This window comes from Hippocampus guttulatus, chromosome 8 (genome assembly GCF_054856545.1).
Source record: "Hippocampus guttulatus isolate MCC_2025c chromosome 8, RoL_Hgut_1.0, whole genome shotgun sequence".
In the NCBI taxonomy this organism is placed as follows: Eukaryota; Metazoa; Chordata; class Actinopteri; order Syngnathiformes; family Syngnathidae; genus Hippocampus; species Hippocampus guttulatus.
Window position 1 is genome coordinate 7,692,491 of NC_141268.1, and position 16,842 is coordinate 7,709,332.

The 16,842-nt window shown below is 44.0% G+C and overlaps 1 protein-coding gene across 2 annotated transcripts in view; it reads right to left on the bottom strand.

Moving 5' to 3' along the window:
* Nucleotides 1-16,467, bottom strand: part of LOC147200988 (plexin-A2-like) — a 126,669-nt gene extending 110,202 nt beyond the window's left edge. For both annotated transcript variants that reach the window (XR_015101581.1, XM_086117424.1), the window contains exon 1: nucleotides 16,320-16,467. The gene's annotated coding sequence lies outside the window, so the exon portion shown is untranslated. The remainder of the gene's footprint in view (nucleotides 1-16,319) is intronic.
* Nucleotides 16,468-16,842: the final 375 nt, after the last annotated feature.

Genomic DNA, 16,842 nt, shown 5'->3' on the forward strand with positions numbered 1-16,842 from the left:
GCTTAAATGTTTTGTTTTATTTTTATCCTGTACAGAAGTCCCCAACTTTTTTGCCCCACGGACTGGTTTCATATCAGACAATATTTTCAGGGACCGGCCTTTAAGGCTGGATAGATACAACAACATAATATGATGTGACCTGCATGAAAAGTGTGGTATTTTCAAAGCATAATAATAAACACAAATCATGACACAAGGAACGTTCTATCTGGCCGCAATGTTCTCGGGTCGCTATGGTAACATTTAAACGTGCCTTTAAAATAAGACACTCCGCAAATAAAAAGTGCATGAAAAATACGACTCACCATCGCCGCTTATTATGCAGAGTACCGTATTTTCACGACTATAAGGCGCCATTAAAAGTCTCAAATTTTCTCCAAAATGGACAGGACGCCTTATGATGCGGAGCGTCTTGTGTATGCGCTGAGTTCCAAAACCTGACTGACAGCCGACACGCTGTTTATATAGAGAAAAGGCGGAAGTGACTGTGGACAGGCATGCGGCAAAGAAGTCGGCCAATCAGTGAAGGGTGGGCGTGTATATATACATATATGGAGAGAGAGAGAGAGAGAAAAGGCAGACGTGAGTGAGGACAGGCATGCGGCGAAGAAGTCCGCCAATGAGTGAAGGGTGGGCGTGTATGTGGACGCTAAAGGGACGCCCCAAGCAGGTACCAACACCTGTATAGAGATGTGCATTGTTGCAAAACAACTTCGGTTTTGGTTTCTAAGAACCCCCGAAAATAAATTCTACAAAGAGACACGCCTACGAAGCTCAGTTCAAACTTCAAGCCATCGGTTATGCTTTTGGCATGCGTGCCCATCTCACAGCAGCGGTGAAAAACCAAGTCAAGCAAATGAACTCTGAGCTTGCCGTTATTCTTGGAGGCTTGACGAAAGAACTCCAACCGCTGGACATCGGCATCAATCGGGCGTTCAAAGCAAATTTGCAACCGGGCGTTCAAAGTAAAGTTGCGAGCGGCATGGGAACAATGGATGATCGATGGCAAACACAACTTTACAAAGAGTGAGAGGCAGCGCTGGGCGAGTTACGCCACAATTTGCGAATGGATTGTGGCTGCTTGGACGAACGTGTCTGCTTGCACTGTTGTTCGAGTTTTTGGCAAAGCCGGCATCATTTCTGTGGAGCCACATGGCAATGAGAGTGACTCTGACAACCAGAGGGAACACTGCGTTTTTGATGGATTACCGGTACTTGCACAATTGTTCAATTCTGATACAGAGGATGAGGACTTTGATGGATTTCTGGGTGATGATTGATCGAAAAACGTGAGTACATTGTACGATGGCTAAATAAAATACAACGGAATTCAGTTTTGCTTCCGTTGCCTTTTTAAAAACGTGTTTTTAGCTTGTATCTGTATGTCTTGGCATGCTACCGTATGCTACAAGCTAACGTGTTTTTAGCGTGCGCGCATGCATGCTGTATGTTTAAGCTGGCGTATGTTTTACCACTGTAAAACTGCGCCCAATAATACAGTGCGTTTTATCTATGTGTCAAATACAGAAATAGCACCCATTAACTCATTGAATACCACCCCTTTTCACTGGAGCAACCCCCTCAATCCCTCACATTTTACTGAATTTCGACTGATTTGCAAGGCCCACAGAATTTTCTGTCCTATGGCTATATATACATGCAACCTGTCAAAAGAAAGGTGAGACTCTCTTCTTTCAGCAGAAAAAAAAGTTTGTTTCTATCTTTCTCCGTTCGTTGGCAATCAGCATTAGAAAACTGCTAAGTTTTATGCAAAAGGCCGATTTTCTGCAGAAATCCAGAGAAAATGAGCTTTGTGTAAAAGCATGCATTTCAAGCATCATTTCAAGTTTTACACAATTTTTTGCTTTTGTGGCAGCTGAAATACCTCAATAATGTGTTCCTCCTACAAAAGAACATTACAAATAATGTTTTTGTAGCAAAATCATTTATTTGCACACAACAAAACTATTGAACTATGAACAAAAGTGCAGCTGTGGAGAAGATGGTTTTTGGCTTCCATCCAGTTTGTCACCATCGATTCATCCCACCACGTCCAGATGCACGACCTATAAATTATAGAAACATAAAAAGTTGCAAATATATCTTGCTGCAGAGTGAGGTACAATTATTTTTATTTACCTTTCTTTCCACCACCAAAGCGAGGAGTCGTCATCTTTTGGCTTCTGGTTGGACAATCTGTAATGTATAGAAGTATGTACAATTACCACACTTTTATTTTTTTTATTGTTGCTTTCCACTTACATTTCAGCATCTCTCACACACACACATACATGCTCGCACACTGCTATTTACACCATTCATTCCACGTTGCTCAGCATCCAATTTGAAATGAAATGGAATATGAATTTAACACTAGTGGTTTTAGCAGAGCTGAGCGGACCAAATGTGTCGTTTTTTTTTTTTTTAACCTATGGCGACATGCAAGTCAGCGCATATTTTCATCCACATCTACGAGACGCATCATCACTAAATGATTAGTGTTACTGGCAACTTCATAGTATAGCGGGGAATGTAGCGGTACATAAAAGTGACTGAGGAGGCATAAGAACTGATGAAGTTTTGAATGGGAACTTGCAAGCTAGTCAGCAGTTACCTCCTCGTTCCAGCGGCTCTGGCGAGGACTCTCAGCTGCTTTCCGTTATGTCCGAAGGCACATATTCGTCCGACATATCGGGATCCAAATCGCTCTCCAATTCATCGTTTTCGCCGTCGTCATTACGAGACGATTCCAACGAATCGCTGACGTGTGCCGGCGTCGGCCATGCGAAGCAATGCAGCCTCTTTGCCGTCATCGCTGGAAGTCGCCGGGGAGACGATTTGTGGGCGATGCGGGGCATCGGGAGGCACAAAATGCTCTGCCAAGCGATGGTCGCTGACGTGGAGCATGTTCATCTTCATCAGATGAACTCGGAACTCGGCGTGAGCTATGCGGGCCGCGTGTAGCACGCCATGTTTGCGCAGGCCGACGTTCGTTTGACGGGTGCCGCTTTCGATTACGTGACCGAAGCGTCATTTTCTCTTCCACACAAACACCATCTCCTTTGTTGTTTTTTTTCGAGGACGCTTTTATAGCGAAAAAAAATCCTTTTTAGTTAGTTATTTCCTTTTCTCCATCGTTGCTAGTTGCTAATGTTCCAATCCACTATCCACATACGCCCCTCCTTCACTATACGCCCTTTCTACTACTTCTGCTGCGTGATCCTGGTTGATTTTTGCACCACTGCCACCCGATGGCCATTTTTTTGCTATTTAACATTGCCGTCAAGCCTAATCCTGTGGTGAGAAGTTGCATCGGACTCTCTTGCACCCCCCCCCCCCATGAAAACACGTGATTGACGTATTAATACGTCATGGGGAGGGAACGGCTATGCGCTAATTGACGTATTTATACGTCAAAGGGTGTAAATGAGTTAATGAGACTGCGCCCAACCATACGGTGCGCCGAATGGTCGTGAAAATACGGTAGGCTTGGTGTGTGTCAATCGCCCATTGAGAGCCCATTGAAAGCCGTATTTGAAATTGTACTCCTCATACTGTCTATTAAATTTAGCCTTCTCTTTCTTGAAAGTCGTAGGCTCCTCTACAGTCTCCTGGCTGGGCCTTTTCCCCTTCCCGAAAAAACTTTTCAAAGACGTTTTTTTTTTTTTTTTTTTTATGCGGTAACCTATCACGTGACCGAGAAGCACGCATTCACCTGCGTCAAGAGTGACATACTGTAGACTGATATAACAGAGAATCCGGTAATTTTTCAATATAAAACATCTTTCAGATTCCGAAATGAATAAAACGGAAAAAATGTAAGTTATTATTCTTTCTGCGCGGCCCGGCACCAAATGACCCGCGGACCGGTGGTTGGGGACCCGTGCTGTACAGTACATTTGTCATGTACAGTTTAGTTTAATTGAACTTTTAAGTCCAATACATTTCAGTGGGGTTTTTTTCTGTGCATTTTACTTATGTGCAAGAATGGGCTTTGAATGAAAATGGAGGGGAAAGGCACCAAATTGGCTAGATGGTCAGTATGTGTGTACTATTGCTTTTGTGGTTGGGGCTGTTGATTGATACTGTTCTATAGTGTGCGCGTGTGTGCGCGTGTGTGTGTATGTGTGTGTGTGCGCGCGTGTGTGTGTGTGTGTGTGTGCGCGCGCGCGCGGGTGTGTGTGTGTGTGTGCACGCATGCATCAATTTGCATTTAAACAGCAGCGCACATCACACTTGCCCAACAGCAACAGATTAATGACAAAATATGCAATTGGATCTAACGTCATTCATTGCCTTATAGCTTTGCACGCCTGGATGTTTCCGCAGTGACTTTGTTTTCTTTTTCCTCTTCTCCGGCAAATAAAAAACGTGATTGCTTTTTCGGCCGCCACCGGCGACTTTTTATTGGTCAGCGCAGACCGTGTGAGCTTCAGGACTCCCCCAGGCCCTCGCCACTAATCTCAATGCGAGAGCGGCAGTGGATGTCTGGCGGGAGCGGTAAAATGGCACTATGTCATGGCAACGTGCTCGACTTCTAATAAGCGGAGAATGCTCGAAGGGAGCCGGGCCGAGGCAAATGTGACACAGGGGGACAATTCCGACACATTGCCACAACATAGGCGGTAAACCCCTCACCCTTCCCAACTCCGACGCCCCCAGCATCGCATGCCCATTACAGTATCTGCGCCCACATGCATTATACATGCAGATACAGGACTGTATCTGAAATTGCTGTTAGGAAAAGGCGGCCAGATGAAGGGCATGACTGCCACAGTCGGATTTAGCCATGCGTAGCTGCTCTCCTCCCATCTCTCTTTCGTGGGCTTTGTCTCCGCTCGTCCATAAATCTCATTGTCGGTCCTCCCCGGTTAATGTCGACCTCAAGCAGGCTCCTCTTGCCCGTGCTGCATCGGCGATGAGCGACAGGGTGGAAAGTAAAAGTGACCTCCAGTTCTGGGATGAAAACCCTAAACAAGGCTCTTCTATAATTCAGCAAAGAAGGACGGGGATGGAGTATGCGCAAAGAAGGACGGGGAGGGAGTATGCGTTCGTGGTCGCGGTGATGCATCACCTGCTGCATCAACTATCCCGCATGTCTCATCTTTAATGTTTCTTAAGTGCATGAGTGAGAGTAAAAGGGGTGAGCCGTGGACTACCCGCCACAAAAGGATCTGCGGACAACGCCGCTGCAGGGAATACGCAATGATCGTTTGAAATGTAAATTCTAGCACTCCATCTTGAAGATGAGTAGGACAGCAGAAGTCTTTTGTCGTGACAACTTGGTATTAGCCATTAGTCATCGGACTCAGGCTCGGGCTTCGAGATTCTTCCATCAATCCATTTTCTATACTGTGAAGGATGACTTCTGCTCATATTTAGACGAGTGAAACCTCTGCCATGGTCTTTTGTTTTTTTTAACTATATTTGATTGAAATAATGCAATGAAGTGTGTCTTCCGCCATATTTAGTCTAGCCTGTATAACATTTTCATGCCTGCAGTAAACCAAGCGCGTTCTTGGAGCCACCTGTTAGTGTTGATACACTGCTTACTGGAGACTTTGTGGAGACGGTTTGATACAAGCTAAGAATCGGTTTAGGAAACACTGAAGTCTTGAGGTCGCACCATAGTCTCGGTACCGCCCTTCTGATGAAATAAATATGTTGTGAATCCCTTCCTCCTGCGCACTCGTGATCTCAGCCATTGTCTGTAAACCATGGGTGCCCGGAATATTCTGCCCATAAACCCTTTGAAGGTTCTGTTCATTGACTCCAGCCTGTATTTGGATAACCAACATCCTAATCATCCAAAATCAACAAACAGGCGGAGGAAAGAAGGCCACTTTCTCCAAAAACTGCTTATCCCCATTTAAGGTGAGCTGGAGCCTGTCACAGTTGAACTCAGTCAAAAGACAGACTACACCCAGGACTGGTCGCCAATCAGTCACAAAGCACATTTTATCATTTTCTATCCCACTTGGGACTATTAAAGAGCTTGTGAGGGGAACAGTAAGACAGCTTTTTCGAATGCATAATGACAGTGAAACAAAGAAAACAAAACAATAAAACAAAAGACTGCGGCATGTTCAGGCTGACATGCAAATTCAGGTTACATTGCAGCTGTAGGATTGGAACCGTATTTTAAACTGAGGATGATCTAAAATGTGACCTCGCTCTCCATTCTAAAGACGAGCACTACAGCAGCAGCAGTCTTTTGTACTCGTACAATTCTTTCATAGGTATTTTTATCAAGCCCATTCCACTACTCAGACCGCAGCTTTGAGAGTCCCTCCTTTTTTCTTTTTTTCTTTTTTTTTGTCCCGGTTGACAGTCTACTCTCGTGTTGAACAACGATACATTTTCAGTCAGACTGATTCGGTTATGAGCTCGTTGGGCCGCGTTGCCTTTGCATGCATAAATCATTGGGACCTGCCAGGGGGAAATCCATTACGTTTGGCAGCAACTGCACCCCGGCAAGGAAAAATAATCAAACTCGGCGCTGTCGTGCATCCCCGTGAAGCCGCAACGTGCATATGTCCATAAATCTATAAATCCGCACGCAAGCAAAATCAAAAGCCTTAATTTGAGGAAGCTCCTGTGTGTTTCCTCGCCCCCCACCCCCTTTGGCCCATATGGCTTGGCACGGCCAATGATGCCAAGCTTGGAAGTATCTGGCACGAGTCGTCAAGATCAAAGAAATTACAGTATAAAAGGAAACGCTGCTAACTCAGCTGCTGATGAATCGTGATGTCACGCTTACTAATACTGTAGGTAAGTGCAAAAATAGTATTGGAGAAACAGAAATAGTATAAGATATGAATAGGTATAGTATCATAATAATTTCCCAACGATACTGATATTATCACAATACTAATGAATACTGATAATACAGTGTCATAATATTTTGGCAACAATAGTGAATATCACAATACGTTCACCTATGACACTCATAGTAGCGTGATACTTTACCACAATACTGATGATAATATCACACATTCCCAATGAAACTGCTGTGGTAGCATGATACCAATGTTAATAGTATCACAATACTTACTAGGGATTGAAATAAGTGGTTTTGCATCACTGTTTGCGGGTCAAACCTTTTATTTTATGACTCATTTTTAGTTACTGTTTATGGTCCCCCCCCCCCCCCCCCAAAAAAATTGCTGGGCACTCGTCATTTACCGCGAGTAGTCGGGATGTCGAGGGAAGCTCTGTGCTACTTATGCAGGAGCAGCTAGAGAGCAACAGCTTCGGCTAGCTTCTCATGCACCAAAACATCCTGCGGAGTCGCTCCTAAGTCAGTAATCATCGTCTGGGTGGCAGCACATAAGCTACATTTCTCCCAAGTGTCATACTCATGAAGGGATGACGAGAAAAGATGGAGAAGCCATAAATAAGTGTTAAGCTACCCTAAGAATGACAGCGCTTTTGACACCGCAATTAAGTGCTTGGGTTTTCGATTACACTTTTCGCAGGTGTCTGGCTGCAACTTCATTAAAACAGAAAACATCCAACTTTAAATAGCAGAATAGCAATGGTGAGCATGTCAATCCATCTACGAGAACGTACTTACTACGTCGCACACAGGCAGCCAGATAAAATTGGAAAAAAAAGAAACACACACACATACAAACACACACACACACGGCATTGTATATGTGTACAGTATTTAAGAAATAAAAACTTTTGCTTCCATAAAAAAAAGCCCAATTTAAGAAATAAAAACTATCGCTTCCATTAAAAAAACACCAATTGTTCATTCATTTATTATATTGTCATATTTTTATTGTTTAATCAAACCCTTGCTTCATGTTCCTGAGATAAACCTGCAAAATAAATAAATAAATAACATTGCTCCACAAAGTTAGAAAATTGCTCATCAAACGAAGTCACTGATTCGGAAAACTGCTCTGCAGGGGAGGGGGGGGGGGGGAACATCTCAAACTTCGCTTAGCCAAGGAAACTGGTAAAATACCTTTCAAACGATGCCGATATCTTTACGATACAAATGATACTGTCAGTGTCATAACAACTGTACTGATGATACGTTCACAATCATACTGAAAGTAGTATGCATGATGTTGTTGACAACGATACTGATAATCGCACGTAACTTAGCAAGCAAAACCTATAGTGCCACAAAACGTTCCCAACCAAATTGATCGTGCTCAAGGTACTTTGCCATTAATACCGATAGAATCGAGAGAGTTTGTCACAATGCCTTCCCATACAACAAGACTGGTATTATCAAGATACAAACAAAACAGATCACAATGCTTTGCCCCACTGGTGGTTCGAGATAGTTTTTATTTTACGTTGACCACACGAACATATGCACCTGCACACACACGACTGATTAAACTTTGCAGATTGTATCAGCATTTCTGACATGTTTATAAATGATGGCGCAACCTATATAGAAGACCTTGTCATGTTTTGTGTGTGTGTGTGTGTGTGTGTGTGTGTGTGTGTGTGTGTGTGTGTGTGTGTGTGTGTGTGTGTGTGTGTGTGTGTGTGTGTGTGTGTGTGTGTGTCTCCAGTGCACTGCCGTGAACCTTGGAAAAAGCCACATTGTGTTGGTTTCAAAACATCTTTCGATGGCAGGGAGCAAGCCTTGATGAAAGCCAAAGCGACAATGTGTCGCCGCAACGGTGCCTCAATAAAACCCCTAAATCTCAGACTACTGCTGCTAACTAGTCCCTCACATAAATTGACACACTTGACAAACCATGTGAACGTATTAAAAAGAGACGACAGCATAAATATGTTTGTTTCATTTCAATGTTCATATTTTTACAAATGTACCAAATTAGAGGAAGAAGTTTCTCCTATTGGCAGCATTGCTCCTTCCGAGAAGATCTTAAATATGAAAATAAATTGGTGAATCGAGGATCAATCATCGTGACTCGTGATTCCTAAATTAAATCGAATTGGGCCCTTGTGAAGCAAATCGAATCGATTTTGGAAATCTGTATCGATACCCAGCCCTAACTGCCACCTCTTGCTACCCTGTAAAACCGCCTATGCTTTGCCCTTCTCGATACTTTGCCATCACAGTATCACAATATGCTCCCAACAAAACTGACAGTATCACAATACTTTGCGGATGAATTATATTATCAAGCCACCTTTTATTGAGTGCTTAGATAAGAACCGGGACGGTGAATTACTGCTTGCCAAATAGTGAGCCCACTCGCATTCCCACTGAGCATCTGCCATTCCCCAAACCATTTTTAACATTTAATCCACACTGCAAATGCCTTTGCGGCGGCCACTGATCTGAAGGCTGTGCAAATATACGCATCAACCTGGATTATCTTCCCTGACAGTTTCTCTGGTCTTTTCGCCCCAACTTGGCTTGTCCCTAATTCCACTCCCAAACTCGCTTCTACTTTCTTAAGTCTCTGGAGTGCTCAGAAATGTTGAAAATAAACTCAACAACAGCCTCACCCGGCAAGCGATGAAAAGCACAGGTGTCAAAAGTTAGCAAAATTCGCTGGGCCATTTTGATAAGGCGTTTTACTTCAAGTTCTTTACATCGATGAAATAAATCACACCTGTATTTGGTCACCAAGGTGTGAGCGCTCAAGTTTTCTGGGACCAGACGTCCTGACCAGATTGGTCACTAATGAGGACAGCGACTCTCTCCCTTGCTCAGCTGTCAGGGAAATCTCTGTAATCTTTGATGATTTGCATTATGAATGTGGGCCATTGATTTTCGTCAGCGACTGAATGCATGAAGATAATTTTATAAAGGCCCTGGCACTGATCTGACCGTTCAGGCTGGAGAGATATAAGGGGTTCGCAGACTGTATTGAACTGAAAAGACAAAGATTTGAAATCATCAAAATCAATACGTAGTTCCAAGTTGATTTTCTTTTAAGACGCCACCCATTGAATATTCTAAATATTGAAAACATTGCGGTCCATCAGTTTTCGGGTGTTCTTGGCCCTGTTGGGGTCCCGGGTGACCTGGAGTCAAACCCGGCTGACTTTGGATGACTGAGTATTTGCACAGACATATTCAAAAGAGCTCCGGTTTCCTCCCACATTCCAAAAACATGCACGGCAGGCTAATTGGGCACTCTAAATTGTCCCTAGGTGTGAGTGTGGGCGTGCATGGTTGTTTGTCTCTGTGTGCCCTGCGATTGGCTGGCAACCAATTCGGGGTGTCCCCCGCCTACTGCCCGAACACAGCTGGGATAGGTTCCAGCACCCCCCGCGACCCTAGTGAGGATCAAGCGGTTCGGAAGATGAATGAATGAATGAATATTCAAAAGACGGGGCCAGTGGTTAGCGTGTCGACCTCACAGCGCAGGTACTGGATTCAATTCCAGCTCCGGCCTCCCTGTGTGGAGTTTGCATGTTCTCCCCAGGCATGTGTGGGTTTTCTCCGGGTACTCCGGTTTCCTCCCACATTCCAAAAACATGCATGGCAGGCTGATTGGACACTCTAAATTGTGAGTGTGTATGTGTGTGTGTGCACTGCGATTGGCTGGCAACCGGTTCAGGGTGTCCCCCGCCTACTGCCTGGAGACAGCTGGGACAGGCTCCAGCATGCCCCGTGACCCTTGTGAGGATAAGCGGATCGGAAAATGGATGGATGGATATTCAAAAGACGAAGAATATTTTTTGCGAAGGGACATTGCTGATTACTGTCCCAGGATGCTTGTTTTATAGAATAGAATTATTTTATAGAAGGCTTGCTTTTTGATTTCAACAATGTCGGCATGTCCTTTGATTGTGATCATGTGAAGATGAATGAAAATGAAGAAAAATAGGCTCAATGATGAGGTCACTTTTCTTTGGCTGTCTTTTGAAGGTTTCATTGATCTTTTTTTTTCACGGCGGGTTAATAATTTAGAAAGTTTTAAAGTTTGTAAATCTCTTAATCTAACACAAAGCTCCTTCTGCTCAGTTCAAGACCTCGTGCAGTGCAGCACGGCATCACGGGAATGATGATAAGCTTTACTCAAAGAAGCCATATCCTGGGAAATTGACTTTGGGATTGATACTACACAAATAGTTGCATTGTTGGTCTCTACACACCGGTCAAGTGTGAAATTAAATAACCAAGTAAATATTTTATCTGCCTATTCCTGAAAATATGTTTGTGAGTGAAGCTTTCTGAGTTTTGACATCCAATAGTCATGTCTCAATTTGGTTGATATACTGTAGATTGAGAAACACCAACACGAGTTTCTCCACTCATTGGCGAAGAAGATCCAGTATCACTTACAAAAAATGGCCAAACTACACGGCCTAAAACATCATACAGAGGCACTGTCATGCAGAAACACCTCCCTGCCCCATGGGTGAGATGCCCTTGCTATCATCTTCATGCCAAACGGTAAGCAGAGCTGCATTGAGTTTTCTTGGATGCACAGGTTTAACTTCTGATAAGCAGCAAATATGTGTTTATTGGATGAAGTCGACATGGTGATGGGAGCTAGTTCAGTATGGTGATGTCTCCATGCATACGGTGTTGTGCATGAAGTGCTGCATCCACAAATGAAAAGACTTTCTTTGTCTTTATGACCGCTCACTTTTTTATTCGACATTTTTAGTCGCACGGATGGTTGTTCGTCTCTGTGTGCCCTGCGATTGGCTGGCAACCGGTTCAGGGTGTCCCCTGCCTACTGCCCGAATATAGTTGGGATAGGCTCCAGCACCCTCTGCGACCCTTGTGAGGATAAAGCGGATTGGAAAATGGATGGAGGGATGGATGATTTTGCCCCAAAAATGCTACTTTTTGACATAATTACAACATGATTACCAGACTACTTGATTATGTTCCTGTTCAAAGTATTAACATGATACCAAAACTCCTGAGTGGCTAAACGGCTGATTAAAAGTGGCTGCAGTCTGTCATTCAACAGACGTCAAGTCTCAATGGTCACAGGACAGCGGGAAATGGAACATGGTGTTATTATGATGATTATTGCTGTTGTGCAATCACCCAGGGGGTCCTCTGAGCCAGTTGATTCAAATCAGTCAACTGAAGGACAGATTGCTTCAGTTAATTTTCATACAGTTCCACGAAAAGCTCTCAAAAACTCCCGCCATCAATATTTGCAAGGCTTTTATATCCAAAAACATCACTTTTTAATTAAAGACTTGAGTTTGAATGTCGGGCATCTGTTATTCGCTTTTGCTCGTGGTGCCGTGTGAAGTTGAAACATTTGCCAAGGGATGAACACTAGGCAAATGTGAAATCTATTTTTAAAAAGCCCAACAAAAAAAAAAATCCGAAAAGGTTTTCTGGAGTGCGTAAACATCCCAGCAGCCCAGCGGAGCCACTCCAAGAATTAGCCAGGTTAGTTTGTTTTTTATTTTTTGTTTGTTTGTTTGTTTCGATGATCATATGTTTCTTGTTTTCTAAAGTTCGGGCGCCTTTTGTCTGAACAATCCATGGCAATCTGGATTCTATCTTTGACGAGGACCTTTTGCCATAGTGCACTGCTGGCTGCATGCTGAGCAGCCCGAGCGGCCATCTGGCAGGTGAGCCGCACTTTTCTCCACACGTTGACTGCCTCACCTTCCTCTCATTCCCTCCTCCTCTTTGGTTTTTCTCCACCTCCCAACCTGACTCCTCTGCTCACATTTATTGTCAACATCTTTTTTCCCCTCCCTTCTACACTTGCGTCTGCCTGCTCGTGTGACCTCCCTTCGGGTTGTAAATCAACATCCACTGATTACGTATTATACAAAATGTTTGCCTTTTTCAAGATAATTATGTGTTTTGTTAACACGGTTTGTGATGTATTCGTTTTATGGCTACAGCCATTGAGTATTTGTACAATCTCATTTTCTACCGACTACCCCATCCACTCAAGTAATTGGATAAAAATTGGAATTCACATTACTAACAAAATGTACATGTGATGTGCATTCCAATAATTGGGGCAAATTTGACCATCCTATCTTCCAATTTAAGTTATCTCAGGCTCAGTTAACAAAGATTAGAACAAGATTATCATCAGTGATTTCTTTTATGGTGTAGGGCAGGGGTGCCCAAACTTTTTGGGCCAAAAATATACACATGCACGCCATGATGAGCAACAGCCTGACGTGGAGGCATGCGAGGCACTTTGGCAGCCTGTTAACTATCGTACCTCACACGTACCGTTTTAAAGTGCTTCCCTCGGCCCTCTAGATTCCTATTCTTTGCCCATGCACTCGGTGAATTGTACACGAAACAAACTGAATGAAAATAATGATAACGATAAAAGCTGTAGCGCAACAGCTCTGATCACAAGCTGCAATTCCAGACTGCTGAGCACTAACAACTTCCGGTGACGCAGGTCACGTGCCACCATAGGTTAAAGATTTACCTGCTTTATTTTATTTCATTTTTTAAATACTTTTTTGTGAAAACGAGACTGATAGGATGATTAGGGTGCAGTGTACACGAACACAAAAAATATATATTCCTAACATGCACAAAGACACACAAATGGGGTTTTTTTTGTTTTGTTTCCTCTACTAGCCTTGCAATCGACTTGAGACCAGTCCACGATCTACTGGTCGATCATGATCTACCGGTGGATCGCGATCAACGTAATGGGCGCCCCTGGTGTAGGGTGTGTTCAGTTTTTTTCCTTCTTCCCTCTTATGCTTGGAATACAGTCATGAGCTATCAATCAGAAATGTTAAACTTGTTCAATATTTATAATAGATTTACAAATCTTGGACTTGTTACGACTCCTTTTTTTTATTTTCCTGCGGTTTGGATGGGTTGTAGTTCCCAGGTCTGTCTTGGTACTATGACAAGTATCATTTGTGGGTGGTGTGCTGTGTTGGTCCATCCATTCATTATCTGAGCCGCTTATACTCACGCACGTCGCGGGCATGCTAGACCCTATGCCAGCTATCTTAAGGCAGTAGGTGGGGGACACCCTCAACTGGTTGCCAGCCAATCGCAGGGCACACATTGACAAGCAACCATTCACACTCATAATTTCACCTCGGGATAATTTAAAGTGTTCAAATAACCAACCATGCATATTTTTAGAATAAGGGAGGAAACCAGAGGACCCACGCAGGCAAACTACAGACAGGAAGGCCGGAGCCTGGAATCGAACCCCAGACCTCTGTACTGTGACCAGGAAATAATTCAATATTTTTTCCTCGTTGTGTTTGGGGTGTTTTACATTTTAAAACTCGATTGAGAAAATCGGTTTAATTTACCACATAAGGCTTCCTCCCTAGCCTGGAAATACAAATGCTCGAGTCCGGGCTGGCCTCTTCCCAAGATATTTTCGATGTGATAGTCGCTCCAAAATGTTACAAACTGAAGTGTCACTTTTGAAGTCTTTTACTTCCTTTTTGCTGTCACAATGGAACTGTATCCCCCTGGCCCAGAATGAAAAATGGTGCAGTCCTGTCTGTTAAAAAATGTCATCCTGCTAACACACACACACACACACACACTTTTGTTAACAGGTCAATCTCCTGAATTGTGTGTTCGGAAATTAGGCAAGCGTATCTAATGTTACGCTAATACACCAACACTCTTCCTCGCTGGGCTGCAGCCTCTTAACGATCGTGTTTAATCAACCTCTCGGTGGGCAACGGGCTCACAGTTTGGGGGAGGTGTGGATGCTCTGGAGGCACAGGGGGTGGGGGGTAGCAGGCAGGGATCTCTGGGTATGAGTATAGTAGTAGTAGTAGCCGCCACTCTGCACTCACAGACCATGTAATTGTGTTACATACACTAATTCGCCTGATGCACTAATGCACTCGCCTGTGCTGCTGACCCACATTGCCCCCCCCCCACACACACAAGGCACCCCACCCCATCCAGTTGCATTTGAATGGCTCCTGCCTCATTGCCCCTGATTGAACCAGAGTGTAATCTACTGTTTCAAATATTGGTTTTGTTTCTCAACCTTCCTAGCGGACAGCAGAGAAAAAGCTTTCACCGGGGATGACACAGACAGATGTTCTCAATGACTGCACCGCCACGCAAGTCTTCTGGTATCACCTCCAGGGTCAGGAAGACAAAGTAATGCACTCTCACCATGATGCAGTGCACTCAGAATAGCTAAAAAAATACAGAGATGAAATGACCAGAAAATAAAATGCTCAGTGTGGAGAGATCAATAAATAATCCGACAGTATTCCAACAGTATTCCTGGCTCGTGAGTTAGCTGTACGAGGGGTGGATTTATTCCTCTGCATGCTTCAAGTGATGCAATTACAATGTTTCGCTCACAAGGGGTGGCGGACAGAGGAAAAAAAACCCTGCATGAAATCGGCTCTCTTGAATGAGGCCTTTTCCAAATGGGGAAAGAAATTATAGAAGTTATTACATTTGCCCTTAAAAGCATAAATACATAGAAAACATTCTTGTGAATTGACAAGTTTTATATTACGAATTTTTTTTCTTTTATAAATTACTTCTTGTAAAATTACAGCTTCATTCTTTATATATTGATATTTTTTTCTTGTGAAAAATTGCCTAATTCTTTTCAAATGAGGATTTATATATTCGTAAATATTATGAGTCAAAATTACCGGTATCTTTCTCCAAATATCAAAATCATATAGCGTATGATGTCAGATATCCCTCATTGTGCAAGCACAGTCATAATGAATAGGTGCCACTTGAAATGTACATGGAAACAGCCTCTTGAAAAAAAAAAAATCTGCTTCAGGCACTTCATATGGGCACTTCATGGGACCTGCAGCGTAAATGTAGCCTTATACCCCTCAGATGAGCAGCGCTCATAACCCAAAGCCCATTCACACTTCCACTCATTTGAATTCTAAATATAGCAGGCGACTGATAAAAGTGCAGGCTGCTGCCTTTGCGGCTGAGGCTGACGACTTAGCTCCAACACTAGCCTCGCATCCTCTCCAGCAGAGGCTTCGAGCCCCTCTGGAGAGGTCCGGGGGAAAAGAAGAAGAAGAGCAAGAAGAATAGAAGCCGCTCCAACTGGCCCTCTAGATAAGGACAACCCAGGAGAGAGGCAACTCGCATGCAGGAAGAGAGAGGAGTTTCATTGGGTGCAAATCCCTTCTAAATGATGCAATGTAAAGCTTGGCACTGTACTACACTGTTACTGTCCTATGTGTGTGCATGCATGTGCAGCTTTTATCTCCATCCCAGTGCTCCCAGACTGGTGTGTGTGTCTGTCCCACGTGCACAGTGGTGATTAATCAATGCACATTTAGGGGAAGGGTAGAAAATTCGTCCCCCCAACAACAGTCCGCAAACGCACCAAACCAATCTGGTGAACATCAGCCCACTACTACTCGTATCCTCCACAAACATACCTTTTTTTTAAACTTAGTTACAAGAAGGAACTCACCTATAAAGATGACGAGACTCACACATGAAGACGTCCGGTCAGGTCAGCGTGCGTGCGTGCGCGCGCCTGGAGACGCTTCGTGGCTTTTACGCGTGGTAGCCCGGCAAAGTAGAGTGTGCAGCGGCGTGCATCCTCTCTTCCATCAAGTGACCCTCCCGCCCAACTGTGGCATTGGTCATGTTCCCCCGTAGCCAACATTTAATCTCTCTCTCTCCCCCTCTCTCTCTCTCCCCACCAACCGCGCGCGCACATGCACGCCTCAGTTCGTGTGCGCCTCACGTAGCGTGCACGCCTCTCTTTGGCGTCATCCACTGGCTCTGCTTCCAGGCGTCGAAGTGCATTTTTATGGCCGGGCGGTTCTTTTTTTGTATGCATGTGTGAGTGTGTGCAAAAATTCCAGGTTTTATTGAGCGGGGCTAGCCTTTATCAATGCGCAGGAAGCACCTGCACAACCATGATTGTGATGTTTAGGCACCTCGTTGGTACACCTGCCCGTACTTCTTTACAAAATCCGCATCACAAA